Raw genomic sequence first — 22530 nt, 5'->3', positions numbered from 1 at the left:
CCTGTCAATGCCAACATCAATGGCACTGGGCAGGAAGGAGGGTAAATGACAGTGATACAGGAATTTCAAATGGATTAGTGGACCCAGACACAGCTTGATGAGGGAAGGAGTGATAAGAGTGACAAGGAAGGTCTCCCTGCTCCCTTGGGTGATATTTCTGGCCCCTGTGTTTTAGGGCTGCAATGTGGTGATTTTGCTGGCAGGGAGTGGGTTTCTGGAGGAATATTATTAAGTTTTCTTTCTCAGTGCTGGTTGTTCAGTGGCTGTTTTTGTCATTAAAGACCAAAGGGCTGAGCTGTGGTGGGATTTCACACAGAGTCCCACTGTCCCAGGTGACCTCTTGGTCAACATCACTGCTTAATTCTGCAAGATCAGTACTTTCAACATTTGGATACTTGAGATTTCCTCAAGGCACTACAGCACTGCATGCTCCAGTATTTACTGAAGGAATATATCAGTGTTTCTGTACAGCCACCCAACATGCAGTGCTATTAAAAAATAATGTTCATGCTGCTTTTATTTTGGTCTATGAATAAATATACTCTGCAACTTCCTTCCAAAACAAATGTCTTCTCTCGCAAGGCCTGCCACGTTATGTTGCATCTCTGCACATTAAAAGTTAAAAAATTATTTATCCTGAATTGTTAAAATTTTCATTAATGGCAATTTATGTCACTCAAAGAAGCCTCCTTGGGAAGAACATGGCATACTTGTACAGACCCATTATGAGAGTTGTCAGAAACATTTGTCCTTATGAAATATAAATAGACAGTATGTTAGATGATTTAGTGAGGGATCTCTTATTTATTTAAAAACAAACATGTTTTTTTCATTTCTCCTTTCAGGAAACCAGGTCATGTAGATTAGACAAGAAGGATCTCAGGCTAATGATAACACATCTGTAAATATTTTCTCAAGAAGCTTATCCATCTCACCAAACAGCCCAGGCACTGACCTGCTCTGGGGCAGAAGGCATCACCTGAGTCCTTCTCCACTTCTCCCTGAGTTCACACCAGGGCTCAGTGAGGCCCCACCACATCACCTCCTTCCCTGGAGATTTGATTTCCAAAGCACCCTCATGGGAACACTTTCACCATTTCCCCAATTCATGCAACTCTTTGGAGCTGCCTCCAAACATCAGGTGAATTTACCCCTGAAAAAAAATGGGTTGTGCTGCATTTGAATTAGCCCTGGGTGGGTAAACAAGGATCATTTCTTTGTTCTTGCTGATAACATCTTAACAAAGATGTGTGCAGAGCTCCACAGTAATGCTAAACTTAATTTTCTACAACTGCTGAGGTTCATAACCAGAATCCATTTCAGGTGGACATAAAAATCCAGACCAATATTTACTTGCCACTGGATACAAATGTTACCTAGTGAAGTCTGCACTAGTGTCAGAGAGGTGGATAAATCCTTCAACTTTGTTAAATGTGGAATAAAGGAGAGAATAACTTGAATTAAATTCCTGTGCCCACTTGAAATGATGTCTGGCTGTGCCTCTGTACCTGTGCCTGATTTTTGCATGAAAATATTCTCTTTGTCCCTATCTGGTGTTCTCCTTCAAAAAGGAATTGAGTTTAAAAAGAAGGCAATAATGTAAGATTTTTAAGCAAACAGTTCAATATTTCCTTTAAAATGTTCTCTGTATTCAAGAGCACTTTGATTTCTATCTTTTTTTTTCCCTCCAGGCTTTGAAACTGTACCTCTTTTAAAAAAAGACCATCCCTGATTTTAGTCTTTTGTTCCTTTATGAGCTTTGTCCCCGACTTTTAAATGTGGAGAGAGTTGAGAGGCATGTTGTGAGAGGAGAGAAAATAAAAAAAGTAAAAAAAAAAAAAAAAACTTGCAAACTGTGTTAAATACACCTTTTGTTCATTACGTTTAATATAACATTCACTATGAAGATTGATATTGAATTATACATTAATTTTAATGCTAAATAACTTTTCTATTTAAAAACCCCTTAGTTTTCTTATAATGTACAGTAATTAAAAAGTGAACTAAAAGAGGCAGCAATAAATCAGGGTGCACAATGCAGTAAAAATATTATAATTAATATTTAACATACGTTTTGATTACTTTTAGAATAAGTACAAGAAATATCAATTAGAATATATATTCAAACTTTGCTGCCTTTTCCCCATTATACTCTGGAAAGGGGCTATTTTTAATTCTGGATATTGCATACAAAATAATACATAGTCCCTAATTAAATATAAGGCTGCAATTCAATCGAGAGTTTCTGCTGATGTCATAAATAATAAGAGCACAGCTCGAGGTATCAATGAATGGCAGCCAAAGCCCGAGATTGAATTACAACTTCAGCATTCAGTCTGTGGAACTGTATTGTTATTTGCAATAGATGGAAAATGATTATTATTATTTTTTAAATACAGACAAAAAGAAGGAAATTTGAATTCAAAATCGGTGACTCGGTGGTGGAAGATTAGAAGTCTTGTGATTAGAGAACACAGCTTATTGGAAATTGAAATGTACAAATGTGCCAGGCAGCAAATCTGTGGTTGAGGCTAAATTCTGCCTTTTGTTTGTTGAAGTTTTGAAATCTATGGGCAGCTCATTCCTAAAAAATCCAGCATTGGTGTCAGTATCAAGAGTTTTGCCTCTCCCTACCCTAAATGTGTCCAGCAACCACCACTGGAGCTGCCCAGCTCTCAGCTGGCCTGGGGCTCCCAGCAGGCAGCAGAAATCCTGGAGGTAAAATGTGCTGCCAGGGTGAAAATCAGTGACACCAAGTCACCTCAACCCTGCTCGTGGAAGGAGCCTTCCACTCCTGTAGTCTTTTACCCCCAGTGGGTTTTCTGCATAAACCCCAATTATTTATCATTTCCATTCAGAATGAGTAAGGGCTGTACACTCATGTGGACATTTTCCCCAAATAAATGACCCCTTAATAACCAGAAGGATTTTTATTTATGTAACATATTGGATTTCAGTTATGTTATGGCAGCAGAAAGAAGGTAGTTAATCAATATGAAGGCTTGCTTTCAACAGATTGCACAGCACTCAGCATGACAAGATCCCCTTCTGCTACACCACAGGTCACTCATTTGTATTTTAGGGCCATTTTTCCATGCTTAGCACATCCATCCAGCCATGAGGATGTACACCTCTCCATCTGACTCTGGCATGCAAAAAGTCAACAGTTTAAAGGTGCTAAACTGCCACTAGTCCCGAGCAAGGTGTGAGACTCAGCTGTGATGCTACAGAGCCCAAGCCACGTTGGTGGCTTTAGAGGTGTTTGTCACCTCCTTTCTGCCCAAACTCAAGGCATCACAAAGTCCCTTCTCATTGCTGCTCCCCTCCCCTGTGGAGGTTCAATTTGTGCAGATAGTGGGGGAAAATATTTCCCCCAGCCTAGGGAAAAATAATAAATGGTTCTGGCACAGAGCCTGGGCTGTTTGCCCTGTGATACAGCCACATGAAGCTGCCCTCCTTTCTTCCCTGGCCAAGGGTGTACTGAGGGCTAGACCCCAACTTTTCAAGAAAAAAAAAACTGATGGCTTATAGCTGGAAACACTGTGATTCCCTACATCTCACATGCTATCTTCTGACACAGGCTGGCTATGCCAGAACCCACAGATTTTTCTTTACAAAAGCAGTATATTGCTATCTAGGAACAAGTATTTTGTCTCATTTAGGCTAAGAAGAACAAAGAGCCAAGAGGCCCTGAAAACACGCAATGAAGCCCTTGGAATACAATTTCTCTTTGTATGGTACATTTTACTCAATATTTAAATGTCCTATTGTTCTTAAACACATAAATTTTATTGCCTTTTCCCTAAAAAGAGCCATTTCCTAAAGAGTCTTAAACTATACAATAACAATTGTCATGATAGCCTGTTTATGCCTTCCAGGTGATTTTTTGAAGGGCAGAAAATATATGTTTCTTTCAGACATTTGCTGTTAACTCCAAACAACCTGTAGAAATTTTGATGGTCACCTTCATAACATCTGAATAAGGATTTAATTGTGCCTGTAACTGACCATACAGACATGGGCCCATGGTTTTAAAAAAAGCTTTGCTCCTGGTATAAACAAACATTGAGAAATCTTGTGAAAGCAGACAAGGGAAAAGTGAAAACAAGGTGCAAAATACTGAGATGGTCCTTCCTAACACACAATACATCTCATTGCTTTTTATCAAGACCAACATGAGCAACAAAATTTACTGCTAAAATAAACCTGCCATAAACACAGATACTTGATATTGCTGATAAACAGGTATTTCAATTTGTAAAGTGTATGCTTAAGTTGGTATGGGGAGATGTTAGTCCCAGGGTGATATTTAGAAAACACAAACAGCTGCCTCTGTCCCCAGATGCACATAACAAAGTAATAATAATCTTCCTCCATGATAAGCAGCTATAGGTGTCTTAGTTACCTCTCTCCTATGTTTCATTTGACTGTGAATTTATCAAGATTTGTTTGGGGTTTTTTCAACTTTTTGGTTTTGGAGATGATTTCTTTAGGGCTAAGAAGGTTAAGTTCTAGCATCTGTTGTGTGACTCTTGAATTTAGACTTTTCTAGGTTCTTTGAATAGTGAAAGGCAAATCTTTAACAGCCACACCTCTTGCCATCTCCTCCATCCATCAGTGACTCCCTGACATATCCAAGAAGCAGTGTCTGGAGGCAGAGGCCAAGTCCCATCTCTGCCAGCTACAATTCAAATTCAACCCTACCTGCACTCAGCGCCGACCTGCACATGTGGGGTTGTGTCTCCAGCCACTGCTGCTGAATTTGGTCCAGCCAGGGCCTCATCTGCAAAACACATCAGTAGGAAAGAGGTGTTAGATGATAGATTCTGTGGCTATTCCAGATGGAGGTAGCTCTTCAAATAAAATGCCAGCAGAAAAATCAAGCAAAATAACCCAGTGGTTTGCTGCCCTGCAAACATTTGGTGCTGCTTTGGGATGACAGACCATTTCTGTTTGGAGGAGGAGGGCTTGGAGACAGTAGTATTTTATTTCTTTTTCTGCAAAGTGGACATGGGATAATAGGAGAGAAAGTAAGGTAGGGGAGCTGGTGTATATAACTGGGTATCAAGGACAGCAGATTCATTCTGAGGGCAGGGAGAAACACACACTAATCCAGCGGTGCAAATTCATGGATGGGATTGGAATTCTAGAGGAAAAACAGCCTGTCAGGTCCAGGCTGAGCTCCTGGGATTATGATGAGTTTCTCTCTTACTATTGGTTGTTGTCACCAAAATACATCTGCTGCTTTATGCAACTGAGGCTTCCTATGAAATGCATACATAGGCTCAATGATTCTTATAATTACAGGCTGAAAAGAACTTTGCATATTCATGAGTATCACACCATTTGTCACAGCTGTAGACCTCCAGTAAGCAATGCCTGTGATTAGGGTTTTGTTCTTCCCAAGTATATATTTTTCCATGAACCCTTATTGGTTCTGAAAAGTTATGATCTTAACTCTCCACTCCTGTCAAACACAATTTTATTCCTTTTTACTGCCAGCAATATGAATGAATTCCTGCTTCCACAGCCAACATCAGGACTAGCCGGAACTGGAATTTGCATTGATGAGGCAGTATTTTATTTAACTAATGTAATAACCTACAAAAATCTATAGTTGGAGTGACAACAATTTTATTATCCCAAGTAAAGAGCTGCCCATTCATTTTCTCCTCTGTGATTTAAGACACTAACCTCTAGACCTCCCTGCTCATAAACAAACAGGTCTTGCGGACCTTCTGAGGTTCACAAAAGAGGTCAAATGAAATAATAAAGACCTAGTATGCCACAGGATGTACTAACCATTAAGCAGCAGATTAAAGATTGAAAGTTTTTGAAAGCTAGACAGCCAAGTATGAAATCTAACCCACCCCATGGACATTTCAACATAAAATGGTAGTAGAAGTGAGAAAAGTAGACTTTTTTCCTTCTGAAGCTATATTTTTCTAACACAGAAGACAGAGAAGTGTAATCAGTCATGGTCAAAACCCTGCCAGTGAGTATTACTTATTTAGCCTCATATTCCAGGTGACTCACATCTTGTCTACCTGCCAACATCTGAAAATAATAAGTTATAGTAAAGTTATTAACTAAAACTATGTGAACTTTGAAGTAGCTAAACCTAAATTAAATATAAACACACAAAACAGCCTGGGGCTAATTAATCTAATTTGGTCTCAGCCACCTCACTCCATTTTTGTTTGCTTGCAGTTGTTTTCCCCCCTTCCTCCTCCTATGTGGTCTGCAGAGAGGGATGATCTCAAGGCTGATCAGGGGCAGAGATTGCATCTTTCCGCTCCTCCGATCAGAAAAGTGCGGTCACTTTTCCAAGAAACCACTCTCGACAAAGAGCTGGTTTGCAACAAGCTGATCTCCCTGGACGTGCTGGGAAGGAGGGGAGCTGTGCTGAGGCAGATGTGTGCCAGCTGAGAGCCCAGCTCCGGGAAGCCTCGTGCCCACGCACCATGTGTGGCTGGAAGGGGAAGCCCGTCCTCCTCCTCCTCGCTGTCAGGTATAAATTGCATGCTGGAGGCTTTGATGACAACATGGTGCTCCCTCCAGGAGCTTCCTCAGAAAGCTGAGCCTGAAAGCAGCACCAAGGGAACCACCTCTTCCTTGTCTTTTTAGATTTTTTTGGACACACTGAGCTCTTTTACCACTGATGAGGTTGCTCTGCCATCCTAGGCAGGCAGACAACGTGCCCAAAGATTATGCAATGCTCAATGTTTAGAGAGCTTATGTTGGCCTGGCCATTTTTAGTATTTTAGAGGTTTTAAACTGAAAAAGTGGAGGGGAAAAAAAAACATGCTAAAAATAAGCCCTTGATTAGGTGTGGGAAAAGTGAAGATTCGAGGAAATCTCAGGGCTGCAGCCCCAGCACGAGGTAACAATAGACTAGAAACACAAAAAAGTGTCAGTGCAGTTCTCTTGTAAAAAGAGGAAAATGCACAATAGCACAACAGTGAGTTCACCTATTATATAATTGGAGGTTGTGTGTACATGTGCAGACAAGACGACAGAATAAAAAGCCTCCTCTAGGAAATCCAAAACTTGGCAGCTTTGGCCAGGTAGAGTATGAGGCGGGTAGTGTCTAACAACAAAAAGAAACAGTCTGTAACTAAGGTTTGAATCAAGCTACAGCTCTCCTTGCTAAACATCAGCCAGATTTACTGCTGCAAAACCCATAAAAACAAAGGGAGAATAAGTCTGGCACGAGAAGTAAGGCACAGAGAGAGAAAGGCAGAAAAGGAGACGCAGCATTAAATAGACCAAGGCTGAGTTGTGCATCTGATTTCATACAAGGATAATTTGGAGGGCTATGCATAAAGCCAGAGGATTTCATTCATAAGGAGTTTCCACATGGTCTGAAGTGCATTTTCCAGGGGGCCAAAGGAAACCCAACCTGCCTAACAGGAGGGAAATGAAGCAGCTGCTGTGCCCTCAGCCCCACCAATGCTTTGCTTTGGCATCTGGGTTGGCTCCCCAAAGCTCTCCTCTTTCCCATCCCAGAGTGTCCACCCTGCCTCAGGGAGCTAGTGGAATCTCTAGGCTTCGAAGATTTTGTTAACAGTACAGCAATCCTTGATTTGGGCTTGTTTACAGGGATTTTCCTGTCCCTTAGAGCCTAACTATATCCAACTCTCTTGTGAAGGTACATGAATCTACACAGAGGAAACTGATTCTGGTGCTCCCACTATAACAGGATTAAATGTTTCAGTCAAAGTATGACATACTTGATATTTTCCAGAGGAGATGCCTCTACAAAGATAGCATTGACCATTTTGGTATAAAGGATCTTGACAATCTTCTCTTACAATCACCTGTCAGGTCATTTCTACCCCAAAGATGTTACCCATATAAAAAAAAGCCAAAAATACTTTCCTTAACACTAATTTAGAGCATTAGTAATCCTCTCTTGTTACCCCTCACTCCTACTGCTACTTCTCCCAGAGTTCTCCTGCTCATTTCCAACTCAATTGCCACAATCCACCTATATGCATTTCAGCCATAATAAAACTACAACCAAATCCATATTTTAGCTTGTTTCCTTTTCCATATCCACCACATCAGTCACAGCTCTACAAATGTTTCATCTTTCTAGACTTCTTACATTTAACAAAAGAAAAACATACTAAAATGCAGTAACAGCAATAAAAATGCTTTGGTGTTATTTTTTGTTTGGCATATTTCCTCCTGTTCTCTGATCTGCAGGAGCTCCCAAGTCATCCAATAACTGACTGTGTCACTGGGATTTCCATCCTCATTCTGCAACAAAGTTGATGGAGAACTTCTCTCTACCCCATCACCTTGCTGCACATGCAGGCTGTATTTTGAGATGTTACAAGATCATTTTGATGTTCCTTTTGATCAAATAGAGTATTAAACCTCAGATTATTAATGTATAGAGACAAATGTATCTCCCTTTCTTATTAATATCAAGATTAAAAGGTACTTGAAAGCTAATAACTTATTTCCATTTTAAAACTTATAATACAGTAAATACCTTACAAATGATGATGTATGTGCTCCTAATTGACTCATTAGGTATTTGCAGAAACAACAGACACAGGGCCATTAGAAAGAAGCTTGAAGTATTCCATGTTTTGTGGAATGTGGGCTGCATTTCCTTTCCCCTGTTTGAGACTCAAATTCTTGGTGCACCTGTGGACCTACAAGATGAAGGTTTGGGGATTTTTACTGTTTGTTTTTTCACCAAACTAGATGACAGATATCGAGAAAAGCACGCAGAACAAATTCCAGAACAGCTGTTCCTACCTAGGATTCTTTTCTTTTAACCCCCCTCACCAACTGCATAGGAAAGTCAATGCATTATTTTGGGACTTTTATCTTAGCAGAAGGCTTTGTAGCCACCAGGGCTCAGGCAGACCCTGGGGAGCACACAGGGAAGGTTGCAAAGGAGGTGGAGTCAAAACAATGTGACAAACAAGCTCAGACTAAATCCCAGGCAGGAATTTTCTATGAGCTTTTTTTCCACCACCAGCATGAAATCAGCCACCTCTGAAGTCTGATCACACTTAAAATGTGGTCAAAAAGATGTAGTTTAGACCCATTCTGTAATGTTTACCATTTCAGGCCAGCTCCTACAGATATGTAAATACTTTGCTTGTAAGAGCAGTCCCATCAAGGACTATTTGTATGCATCAAGGTATCACGGGTAGCATTGTTTGCAGAATAAAAATATGATTCCTTATGACCCTAAAATGCACGAATGTATCAAAGGACATTGCAGAGCCCAGGCCAGAAGACAGGCCCCTAACTTATTTAACTTTTATAAATATGACTAGTCATGTATTTTCATTTCTAATTGCCTAAGTACATTCGTAAATTTATCCATTAATACCTGAAGTTTAAGCTTCGGGGGCATGTTCTCAAGAACAACTTCCTTTAGATCTCTCTGCAAAGATACCACTGTTTTCAGGAGAGTTAATAAAGTCCTAGCAAGTGCAGAATATAAATCCATACCAGTGAGGGGTACAAGTCTGTTCATTCCTATTCATGAACTGTGTATTATTTATAAAATGTTTGTGGGCTCAGCAAAGCAGAGGATATTTTTTAAATAAATGTTTATGTTCAAATAACTTTGCTAGTCTTATCTAATCTACCTTCAACATCTTAAGCGCTGTAGGTGATTTTAAAAGTTTGCAAAATATCTCTCATCTGCTTTTACACATTGGGTTTGGCAAAAAACAGATGTCTGAATATTTAGCAATTCTGACACATAAAAACTATCATGATGCCATCAAGTATCTTAAATCTTTTGCAAAAGAGTGTTAGCAATTTATCAGTGGGAGGATTTTCCTTTCCCTCTCTTCCTACTCAACGCCTGACTCATTCAGCTCTTTACTGATTGAGCAGGCTTGTCCACTCCAGCACTGCAGGCAAGAATTTGGCTCTTCATTTTCCACTGGGAGAGAGGGGCACTACAGCCTGGTCCTTGCAAATGTTCACTCAAAGTCTCCAGAGACTGCTGAGGGGTAAAGTCCTTAATATCTGCAGAGATCTAGGCCTGCTCAGCCTCCTCATGACCACAGGGAAATGGCTAAGCACTCTGGGGTTTGATTTTTTCAGCTGCACCCTCACCACTGAAGCATCCTTTCTCTCCTGAACCAAGTTAAGAGTCACTCTCCTGTGAAGAAAATCCATTTCTAATCCTTTACTGGTTTGTGTTGGTAGCAGCAAATTCTTCTGTCCCATACAGAAAACCATGTTGAAAACTTCAGAAATGTAACACAGGATAATTTTACTAAGTTTTATCCAAGTTCATGTTTTTTTCTTTAATCCTGTTAAGTTTTGGGCCCCTCTAATCCCTGCTAGTGGCATTCAGCTCTACAGACCTCTGACACATTTTTCACACGTGCACACTCAAAACACTTTGGCAAAACTTTTGGGGAAACTTTCTGCCTGCAGACAGGAAATGTGCTCCAGTGCTGAGCTTTTACCAGTTTAGGATCACAGAATATTTCCCAGTGACACAATGGCCAAGGTTTGGTCTGCACGACCTTTGCATGGCTGTGACATCAAGCACATGGTTGTGAAACCCACACCAACAATCAGGCACTGTTAGCCTTGAGTTCTTTAAACTAAATATCTACAATTTTTTATCCTTTCATGTTTGAATAGAATGACCCAGTTACAAAATCGAGTGTAGGCTGGGAAGAGGAGTAGGTGGAAGGGGAAGAGCTTGATCTTGTTTGTAAGGGAGGTTACAAGTATTTGGGTGTCAATTCATATGAGAAGTTTCACTTGACATTATCTGATGTGGTCAAAATACTCAACCCTACCAGTTGGGGTTTATAATAGGAATGCCCACTCAACCTTAGCTCCAACAGCCACAATTGTTGCAATATAACACACCCTCACTGGACCTACTCAAGCTGCATTTTGATGATTTGGCTTACTGCTAACATGCAATCCCTGGCAACTCCCAGGCATCAGGACTCTCCTGATTGTTAAAATGCTCTGTCTGAACATGGCTCAGACTTGCTCACCTCATGAGCGCTGTCTTTAGGGCTACTTGAAAAAAAAAAAAAAAAAGGCCCTTTTTTATTTAAAGTGACAATACACAGGAAAATGAATATACGGCTTATGAACAACTACAGTGATTGTGGTGTTCTTTTACTGACTGACTGCACATGTGAAAATTCCCCTCCTTGCAGGAAGGCTTTGCTGCACCTTCCAAGCCCCCAAACCCTGCACTGGTTCTTCCCACTGCTGAGCAAAGGGTTTGGTGGCTCAATGCTCATGGTGCATTGGGAGGGGGATGTGGAAGGGGTGGAACAGGCCTCTATGGTCTTTGGAAGCTGGCCAGGGCTGAGGCCACTGCATCTAAATTTAGGAGGGGTTTCACTTAATAGGGCTTGCAGCTGTGCATAGGTTGGGGTGTGAATTCCATCTCTCCCGACATACAAAACCAAAGCTTTATTAAAGAAGCAGTGACTTTGAGCTATTCTGAAGTACCCTATCATTTTCACTACCCTGTTCATCTGTTAAGGCATTTATATGACACATATAGGAAATAAAAGCCATCAATAAACCCTGTGTTTTGAGTATACAGATGAAATGACCAATAATAGGGTTAATAACCAGGAACAATGCGAACAGAACCAATATTTTGTACCAATATAGTTTCTCACAAATTAATGTTCAAAAGTATAAATTCCCTAACCACTAGTGTCAGAGCTGGAAATATTATTGCCTCTGTTTTATATGTAGGAAAACTTGGAGCACAGAAAGGCTTTGTGAATACCCAGAGCCATTCACAGCCATACCATATCCTTACTTCAAGATCACTGTGCATGAAGTGCAATGCCAGGGCAATATTTTGGTGCTTTGTATTTGGGCATGGCTCAATTCACTGGGACTCCAAGTACGACCTGATGCTCTCCAAATCTTCCACTAAGCAGCCCAGACAGGAAGAGTTCAAGACCACAACTTTGCCCTATTCTGGTCCAGCCAAAAATCAGTACAGGGGTAAAATCAATTTCCTAAGCCTTCACTAAAGGATAACTCATGAGAAGAGGACTTGCCCAAATGCAAAGTATTTATTTTATAGTATATATACTGAAATTATTTTTTTATTTTTAAATAATTCTATGATTCTATAGATTTTTCTGTTTAAAAAATGTTTAAAAAATATTTTTTTTCCTTTTCTCCATCAGTTGGTTTTAACTCTGTATTTGTGCAAGCCCACAGTTAAAAGTAAGAACTTGTGCTGCAATTTTAATTGAGATTTTTCTCTAAATTTATACATACGGGCCCAGTCTTGCAAAACATTTCCGCCTAACAATTCTCAGACATGACCTTTTCTGCTAAGCCACCGAAACACAGCCGTGCATTGTGGTGCTCAGCACCCTGTGTCCTCTTTCTTCAGCATCCTTTTTCTTGGTCTGGATGAACGTGCTCATTTATGATACTGCCACGGAGAACATCGCTCTAACACAAAACTTAATCACTTCTCCCTTTGTGTCTCTCTTCTCATTGCCCCGTTTCTTCCAAACTAAAAATAAGTTCTTTTTGTTCGCTATAGCCCGTTACAGCTTCAGCTTCTCTTCCCCATTGTCTCTAGTTTGCCATTAAAATGTGCTAAGTGCTCTTAGTTACACCATGACGCAGCCTCCTTTTGCTCCAGTTAAATTTTCCAGCATGCACATTTCTGCTTTTCCCCAGTCTATCCCCACAGGGAGAGAAGCTCCTCATAAATACCTAAAGAGCAACCTCCTCCACTCGCTTATTTGTTATTCCTCCTCACCAGCTCGGCAGGGACAACAGGCCCAAATGAAATCTTTTTTCTCCTCCTGTGTTTGTGGTCTAATAATGGCCGTATGTTTGACCATGACTCATTGGATACCTATGTATTCTCCCTGGCAACGAGCAGAATTGCTCCGTTTTTGAGACCAGACTAGATTGGGTTTACCAAGGACAACATAGAAACAGACCAGACTTTATCCTTCTTAAAACATTTCGCCGCTCTAACTAAAAACAAGAATTGTAAGCACTCTCAGACAAAGACCATCATTCTGTTTGGCATTTCATAACACCAAGCACAGTAGAGGTCTGGCCCTTGCCTAGGACTCTGAGAAAGAGTTTAGTTATAGGAATGAAACAAAATAAAATAATAAAATAATTAATACAAGAAAATAAAAGAAAAGAATAAAAATAAATTAAATTGCTTTTTGTGTGTGGCTTGTATAATAAATGCCTGTCTTTATATGTACAACTGGAGAAACAGCCACATGCCCCCATATCTACTTGTAAGACAAGCACACAACATTGCAAAGCCACATACACACAGTGATCACCATTAAAAGCTTTTCAATTTTCCACTTGCAGAGATGGTTCTGTACAGAGATGGAGTTGATGTAAAATAAAGCTATAGTTTTTCAAAACCCACCTCTTACAATATCACCCAACTTAAGTTGTTCAAATTATCTTTCTGTAACTGATTTTTTTTTTCCAATTGGCTAAAATACCTATTGTAATACTTAGCTGTGAACAAAGTGCAGAAATGAAGGGCTTTGAATTGTTTCAAATTAATGGCTATAAAGTATGACTTAAATGCTTTTATTCAAAACTAATTATTTGAGAGCAGGTATTCTTATACTTCTTTAACAGCAGGATGCAACATTTTTAGCATTATGAAAAAGAAGCTTTTGCCATGTAAACTCATGGGGTGAAATCTCATCCTTGATCTTCAAAGTGTGACAAAGAGCTATTGATTGGGAGCATATTGTCATTTAAATTACAATTAGGGATGGGTGAAAGGTGGTTATTCAACAATTCAAATCTTTTTAAAAAATGCTGTCAAGGGCAACTTAACCTTAACCTAAACACACACTTTTAAAAACTTCTGAGAGTTTCAAGTGTTTCAGAGTGCAATATGATGTGTTTAAAGCAACAAATCTGTAGATTTTGAGAATAACATATAGTGCATTTTATTAATGCTGTAATTAAAAAAGCCCTTGTGGAACGCTTTCATTCCCTGTTACCATGAAACACACATTTGCTCCAAAACCGAGCGAGGGAGGTGGAAGGGGAGGTCTTTGCAATTTTTAATCAAATTGTATCGCTCAGTTCATCTTGCTAGAAGAGCTAATAATGTGATTTAAAATCCAGATCCAATTTCTACTATAATCAATGCGAGTCCTGTTCTCGGAGGGATTTGGTTATGATCTCAAGAGCCAAGTGAAGAAGAGCACTAGGTGGGTCTCAGGAAAGCCAATGCAGTTTGCGGCTGCTGCTGACCAACTGGCAACCTTCAACAGGTTCCATCCTCCACCCCCTCTTGTCACTGAGACCCCAGAATCCCAGCCCAGAGTCCATATGGACCACAAGACTCTGCTCAAGCACCTGCTAGTCACTACTGAACTGCTCATGGTCTATGGGGAAGCTTGAAACTCAGTTGGATTTTCCCCAGGGGACCAGCCAAGGCAGCAGCCTCCCCTATAAACCACAAACCCAGAGGTACAACCTGCCACTCAGCAATCTTTTGGGCCCTTGTTGGGGTCTAGATCCATGGTCTAGCTTCTGTCGTGACCCAAACACAAGCCACAGTGAGAGAACCCAGCAGTGTCACCTGGCGTGTGTTGGCAGGGCGGGCGAAGGGCTGTGCCAGCTTCTGATGGGCTTTTCTTCAATCTCATTAGTCAGTTTGAGTTCAAGCAGCTCTCTCTCCCCTTTCAGAGAGGATTATGCTGCCCTGCCAAGTTAGGAAGAGCATTCCTAGCCCTGCAGGACAAACAGCTTCCCAGACCTGTGTTTATTTTCTTGGATGGCATATGTAGCCCATTGTGTGATTAGGTAGCACAGCGGGGTTCAGAAAGTGGAATTTCCCAGAGTGCTCTGGGCTCTGGATGATCGCCAGCATCGGGATCAGGGAGGAATGTTTTCTTTCACTATACACTGGTGAATGTGGCAGAGTTCGAAAGAGATTTTGACTTTCCCCTTTAGCACTTGGGAGGTGAAGACTCCTTTTTGCCACATATACAGTGGGAACAATTTCCTTGCCAATTTATTACATATTTGGGTCCCGCTCCAATATTGCAATGAAATCTGTGGAACCTGTTAGCTTCAAGTAAATTTACATCAGATTCCCATGGGCTTTTCTTCCCCTGGTGTGTCCGTGCTCTGGTGGAAAGGGCAGAGCTGGGAAGTGTCTACCAGACTGCCTCAGCTCTCCGTGCTCCTTGGGCAGTGCAGGATGTGTGGCACATCAGCAAGACTGTAGCTAAGGTCAAGCTTCCCGTATTTTGAACTTGTTGGCACAGACTAGCTGCAAGAAGAGGAGGAATTATTTTGAACAAAAAAATCCCACTGATCTGTTTTGGGAGTGGTGATAATCAGAACATCCTATTTAACTTTTGACCACAGAGCAAGGGAGAAGAGCCAGCAAGGTTTTAGAAGGGAGGGCTTTTATATGTTTCTTTCTTCTGATCTGTTTTCACCCTGCTAAGTAATAAAAAGTAATTTTTGCTTAATATACAGTAATCACAACTTTTGAAACAATATAATTGTCCAGAGAACAGTAAATATAGCCCACATTTTTCAAAACAATTGTGACAAGTAGGAACTTTTTACTGTGAGGCTGGTGAGACACTTATTCAGGCTGCCCAGAGAAGCTGTGACTGCCCCATCCCTGCAAGTGTCCAAGGCTGCACTGGAGGGGACTTGGAGCAACCTGGGATAGTGGAAGGTGTTCCTGCCATGGAGATGGAGTGGAATGAGATGATCTTTAAAGTCCTTTCCAAACCAAATTGTTCAATGATTCTATATTCTAGTATCAGCACAGAAAAAAAAGGCATTGTATAAATCTCATTGTAAAGTTTGTTAAAGTCTCTTTTAAACCCTGATATACTAAAATCTCTCACTAAAACAGCCCTGCTTTATTTGGAATAGGGACACAAGTATTGTGGGGCTTGCAGTGAGCCCCACTCAGCTTGTCTTGAGTGACAGAGGGTCAGAGGAAGCATTTGCTGCTATTTCTTCATTTCTCCAGTTGCATTTTGACTATATAAGTAGATGAAACGGGCAACCTTACCTCCTTACTGATAGCAGCAACTCTGTGCATCAGTAAAACCACTTTGTTTTGCTGTGCCCACTGTTCTCCTCTCCCATGTTGCTGCTTATTGACAGAGTTCAGAATGTATTTAATAGAGAAAAGGCAGTAGGGCCTGGATCTCAGCTGGCTGGAGCCAAGTTTGTAAAGACAAGAAGTAGCTTCATCTCAGTCACCAGCTGGGATCAGTGGGGGGAGAAAAGAATCATGCAAGTGGAGCATCCGTTTGTTAACCCGAAGAAATTAAATAAAAACCAGTTTCTGAAACTTTTTGAACATGTTACAAAGACCAAAAGAAGGAAAGCAGCAACTGGGTACAAAATTCGCAAGTCATTGATATATTGAAGCACTAAAAGAATATTGTTTGTCACTGCAAATGGGCAATTTATATTATCATTGCTTTAGAGCTCCCAGAACACACAATATCCATTGTATAAGAAATTACTGACGGCTTTTATCAAGGTTAACTCGTGTTTTTTTAACCCAACACTTTGCAAGGTAACACGAAAATTTAGAAGCGGAAGAGTTTTTTGATAAAAAGCGTGCACATAAAATTTCCGAAGGTTTGGCGAGGGAGCATCGAGCCGGGAAAGGGAACTGGGATGCGAGATGCGCCAGTGCCGCCTTGTGGAGGCTTCAAACTCCGTCCAGATCCTGTTTACTCCAGCTAATGGCTCATTTACAAAAAAACTCCCCAATGCAGGGCTCTTTCATAACATTCGTACAAAGCAATTCTGCAGATAATAAATAAAACAAAGGCAGGGAAATGCTGGGTTTAATTCCGGATGTAATCCTTACTTAGGGCAGGGTGGTACACTAATTCTCACAGCTACAAGAACTAGATTTTTTTCCAGCCATGCAGTTTACAGAGGACTTTTTTTTTTTTTTTAAATTTTCTCAGGAAACACTGTTTCCGGTTGCTATCATCAAAAAAACATCAAATCATCAACAAGAAAAACAGTAGGGAAAATGCAGTAGCTTTGTTCCCCATCAGTGCTCCTTGCTCATCCTGTCCTAAGGCACTGTACATGCTTAACCTGAGCAGGTTTTCATGTCAGCTCTCCAATCTTCTCTGCTTTGGGTTAGCTTAGCAATTGTCTCTCTCAGTATACTTAGTTTTTCTGACCCAGCCATAATCAGAATGGGCAGATGAATATGAACTTGCTTTTAAGAAAGAGTTTCCATCCTAAGGAAGAAAAGAAAATGTCTGGGTTTGGGATTTTTTTTTTTCATTCTCTGACAAGTTTTGGTTTTAGATGAGGTTTTTAACCAATATTCTATTTGATCTTTAGTATCTGAATCCTTTTTCTCAGTTCAACAGACACAAGTTATACGACTGTTTCATACTGATTACTGAAAAGAAAATACCTTGCAAGACATTTGCCTCAGATGGGACTCAAGTCTCTCTCATCTAGCTCACTCCTAAGGGGTATCTTTTGGCAAAATGAGTTGGGCTAAAACCAGAAATGAAATTTTATGTCCCCGAGAGCTTTGATTCCTGTTCATAAATATGGCAGCAGCAACATTTAACATTTTCAATCACTCATTTTCTTGGGAGCTAGGGAAGAGTTCAGACATATATTCTTAACCACTGCTGGTTCATTCAAGATTTTTTACAGCATGTATAATTCTCATGGGATAAGGAGTTGGATAAGTGGCCACAAGGCTTCTGAATTATCACTCCCATGCACAATACATTTTGTTTAAGTTATAACCACATAATTTAAACTGCTTACTTAAATTATAAAATACTCCCAACCCCAAAACCAATGCATTTGCATTAAGTAACATTAATGTGGGACTGGCTTATACATTCCAAGATTTTGTGGTTTCCCAATTAGTCCTCCAGTAACAGAATTACATTATCATAATTTTAAGGTGTTACAAATGTGATATCCAAATTAGAGATCAAATTCCCTATATTATGTGTTTCTTCCTTGAGGGCTTACCAACCAAACACAGGCTCTGCATAAAGAGGTGTGCTAAAAATGCTTGTTTTCCATACCCAGCCCCTGCTCTCAGAGCAGAGGGGAGTAACTCTGAGAAAGGCAGGTTGTGAATAGCCCTTAGACAAACACTTCACAAGGTTATTTCTGAAGAGCAGGGGAAACTCCAGAAGCAATCTTTAATTACCAGAAGTTCTCAAGTGGTAAATTTTCAATAATTTCACTAACATCAGCTTATACAACTGAGATTTGCTCAAATTCATTTCTGGCTTGCACACGATACTGATATCTCATGCAAACTAACCCCCAGTGCAAAGTCCAAGTCTATGGAAACTGAAGAGTTTCATTTACTTTCCCACTGGAACAAGATGCTGTGACACGGAGCTGTACAAGTCAGCCTCCTTCACCTCAAGGTTGGAGAATATTACTGAAACTTTCATCAAACAGAATAATGATTTCCATCTGTAACCTAACTCGTCCAGTGCCTCTCCCATTCCTGGTAACTTACTTTCAAGGCACAGAGACACTGTGAGTGTTTGGATTTTTTTGGCTGCTCAGACTTTAAAAGGAAGAGAAAAGAGCTTGAGTTACCATGTCAGCCCAAAATGGGACAGGTTAAAGTTCTCAAAAGAAATATAACAAATCACTGAAATGAAATGAAATAAAATACAGCTGTATGCTAGAAACAACTCAAACAAAAGCTCAAGCTACACTCACAGCAGAGGTAATTTCAAAATGCCTCCAGTAATATTCCAACATGGACGTCCTGCACAGGTGGAAAAGGAAAATGATGTGATCCTTATTCAAGAAACATCACCTATTTCTGCAGTGACATTTCTTGTGCATTGAGGTATTCAGCTCAAAATTTTAGCTAATAAGACAGCTTCACTTATCCAAACACTGAACTTCCTCATCTGGACACTCCTTCCTTGCAGCAAAAATATAAAGTAACAAGTACCAGCCTCATCTGACAATCTTTAATCAGACTTGGCATTAGTTTAAAGATTGATTAGGTATGTAGGACATCAAAGAGTAAACCCCAGGGAATGAAAATGAACAATGGCGATATTTTCTTACAAGGGCATTAAGAATAAGTTTTAGCCAGATAATATTTATGACTACTATAAACCCACCTATTTTGCTTACACCTCAAAATATCCCAGAAATATTAATGGACCAATACTGAAGAATTTCAGAATGACTATGTCCTTTAATAAAAACATAGGAAACTAAATATTTTAGATTTCTAGGAAGAATAAACACAATGAATAATAAACATGATGTTTCACATCCATTATTTAATTTAAAAAATGATAAAGCCTATAGCAAAGTCTAGATGAAAATGTATACAAAATTTTAAGTCTAAAATATTCCATTTAACTCAATTCCAGAAAAGTAATTTTGCTCAAGTTTTTCATCAAATAGACCTAGAGTTTACAGACAGCCTAATGCTATCCTATTTCAGTATTTTCAGGGTAACTGAAGAAAAATATTCATGCAGGCTTAAATAAGAATAATGATCATTTAGGGGAAATTTATTTTTCTCTCCCTTAGATAGAGAAGGTTCAGCCCAACAGAACACACAGGCTCCTACAGTTCACTGGAGCATTAACAGCAGCAGCTTCAAACAGGCTGGCACTAATACACAGCATTTTTAAGATGGCATGGCTTAAGGGGGCAACACAACTTTGCAGAAGTGCTGGCACCTGAGAAAAATGCCATTGTTTGTTACAAGTTACATTAGTACAAGTTGTCAAAATAAAATTGCCATTAGAAAATGATCTTCTGGATGTTTTCCCTGCCAGGTTCCCACAAGTTGGTTTGAACTGGTCATTTCCAGAAGGCCACTATAGATTTGCCTCTGTGGAGTCTCAAACACAGGCTTTTAATTCAGTAGGCACACAGAGAAAAAAGAAATACAATGTGAAAAGATTTATTCTAGACACCTTGCATTTCTCCCTTTTATTGTGTATTAACACTGTCATTAAATATCAATCACTTGGGGTAACCTGCACATTGCAGCAGGTTAACCTGTATTTGAAATGCCAGTCAACAAATCACACGGACAAAGCCCCTAAAACATTAACAATAACTCACTGTACAGCTCCTTCCTTTATTTGCTCTTAAGTGATGCATTTCTACAACCCCCAAACCCCCCCAGTGCCACCAGGTCTGTATTAAGGGAATCCACACCTTTTACCTTCCCAACAGGATCAGCCTTTAGGTGTGAATTAGGACGAGCAGCCCCAAGCTCTGCCAGCACACGCCCGGCACAGACATGGACCATGAACCCCATCTCTGCCTGCAGTTAAGTCTAATCCTGACTAAATGCATTCCCCTCTTCCCTCTCTGCACCAGGACTGGAGATGACTCCTGTGGGAAGCCCGGCAGCTGAAGGACCAGGTGCTCACTGCTAGGATAATTATTTTGTAGCTGTCACAACTGGCTGTTAACACTTCTCTCCTGGCCTTCCAGCCCTGTGCACAGTTGACTGCACTGTTTTATTCTCTTAGATGTAATATTTTTCTCCTTTTTTTTTTTATTTTTTATTTTTTTATTTTCGGTTGATTCCTGGTGTACAGCTCTCCATGGTGGGAAATACCACTTCTTGGAGGGCTGTATATACGATGCTCTTTTAAGATTCAGAAAGCTTTCCCTGAAGGCTGCATGATATTTGAAGATTGTATGAAAATACATATAAGATGAAAAACAGAATACATCTTTTTGTGCATTCAGTTTACCTCAAGGTCAGGGAAATTTTGCAGAAGAAGTTTTTATCAGCTCACATGCCTAAAGAGGAGACCTAAACCATTTGGCCCTGTAACATCCATGCCTTTATTCTCTATGCCATCAGGAGCACTGGCAAAACCAAAGCAATCATTGATGCGTTTAATACTGTACTCAGGGTTAATTTTTTGTCAGGTAGCAGACTAAAATTATGTGGTAGTTATCAGCCAGTTGAAAAAATGAGACATGGACATGAAAAAAAAAAAGGAAAAAAGCAGATACAAAAGGAATATTTAGACAACTAGTGACTCTGAACAAAATTAATTCCACCCAACTCTTAAAATATAGAATATTTTCTTTGCTCTTTTTCCAGAGTTTTCCACACAGACTTGCATGAATAAGTCAAATTGGCAGCTGCAACGTGTAAGCAGAAAGGAGGTCATCAACTTTTGATAGATCCTCTTGTAATCAACAGGTTTTGTGGTGGGTTTTTTTGAACATGAAGAAATATTGGCTCAATTTGCTTTTCAATATAACTCAAGCTTCCTTGAGTTTGGTAGCATAAAAAGGTTTAGCAAATTCAACACTCAGGCACTGATGGTTCCTGCAATGCCCCAACATAATGTCATTAAGTGCTCAACAATGACTTTAAATAAGTAGCTTTTGGAAGTTATATGTCTTTGAAGTTTCATTAATTAGTCATATCATCGGGAATGTATGGCTAAAGTAAATTACACTGTTTAAAATATCTACTCTTTCAATGTGAAAAATGAAAGGATCCAGCTACCTTGTCTTTATACTAATGAAGATATTATTAATTGGTTTAGCAAAAACATAGATCTAACCATAATGTGCAACAGTTATTAAAGATAATTAACTACAGATCATTGGTTTGAAACATCTAGTCCAAAATGATTTCTGAAGGGCACATTATTCTATGAGATAAAATAATTAAATTTCTAACAGCTGCATAAGACAACTGTGGCATATCTAGTGTTTTAATTTCTTTTGTTCTATCCTCATGGTATTCCTCTGTTTTAGATTTTGAAAATGCTACGAGTGTTTCACCGTGAGCAGCCTGTGCAGCGTGGTAGACTGAAATATTTCATGTCTGAGGAAAAATGATGATTGAAAGAAAAGGATTAAAAATGACAGCGCAGCTAATAATACACACACGCACGTGTGCACGTGCACACACATAAAGGCAGCTACTCCTCTTCGAAGGGGAAAAGGAGCTGATAGGAAACTGATTAAACACAGGGTTAAAAATGTTTCCATTCTAACATTAGCTACACAAGTCCTGCTCAAACTAAAACAGCACATTTGCAAATTAAAGAAAACCTCGACGATGAAGCAATGCCAAATACTTGTAGATTAATTAATAATTGAAGCATACACAGGCACATAAAATTAAGCAAGAACAGTTAAAAAAAACAAAAAAGAAGAAAAAAAAAGCAACTGAGGAGCTGGAACAGAAGTCTGTTTATTAAAACCCATATGTTCCAGGTCCAGAATTTCTGAGCTCACATCTGCTCCGGTACCATTCCCAACAATGTTTGCGGTCAGTATTTATCCTACGTGCCAGTAGTGGGTTCAGCATCAATTTCTTGATCTCCTTTTTTTGATAACCGTAACCTACAAATGCTTTCAGTAGCCTGGATCTGCATTAATTAGAGCGCTGTTTGCTTACAGCATTAGATCTCTCCCCATGTTTTGTAAGAAAACTCGTGTCCCAAAATATTCCTCATTTGCAGCAAATTTAGCTGCTTCAGCAGAGAGTGAGAT

The 22530-nt window shown here is 39.8% G+C and overlaps 1 long non-coding RNA gene across 1 annotated transcript in view; it reads right to left on the bottom strand.

Moving 5' to 3' along the window:
* Nucleotides 1–22530, bottom strand: part of LOC135308181 (uncharacterized) — a 240331-nt gene that overhangs the window by 124637 nt on the left and 93164 nt on the right. Inside the window, exon 4 of the long non-coding RNA XR_010368722.1 lies at nucleotides 4705–4783. This is a non-coding gene — a long non-coding RNA (uncharacterized LOC135308181). The remainder of the gene's footprint in view (nucleotides 1–4704; nucleotides 4784–22530) is intronic.

This window comes from Passer domesticus, chromosome 9, assembly GCF_036417665.1.
Source record: "Passer domesticus isolate bPasDom1 chromosome 9, bPasDom1.hap1, whole genome shotgun sequence".
In the NCBI taxonomy this organism is placed as follows: Eukaryota; Metazoa; Chordata; class Aves; order Passeriformes; family Passeridae; genus Passer; species Passer domesticus.
The sequence above is the reverse complement of the archived record's forward strand: the minus strand, read 5'-3'. Positions and strand labels throughout refer to the sequence as shown.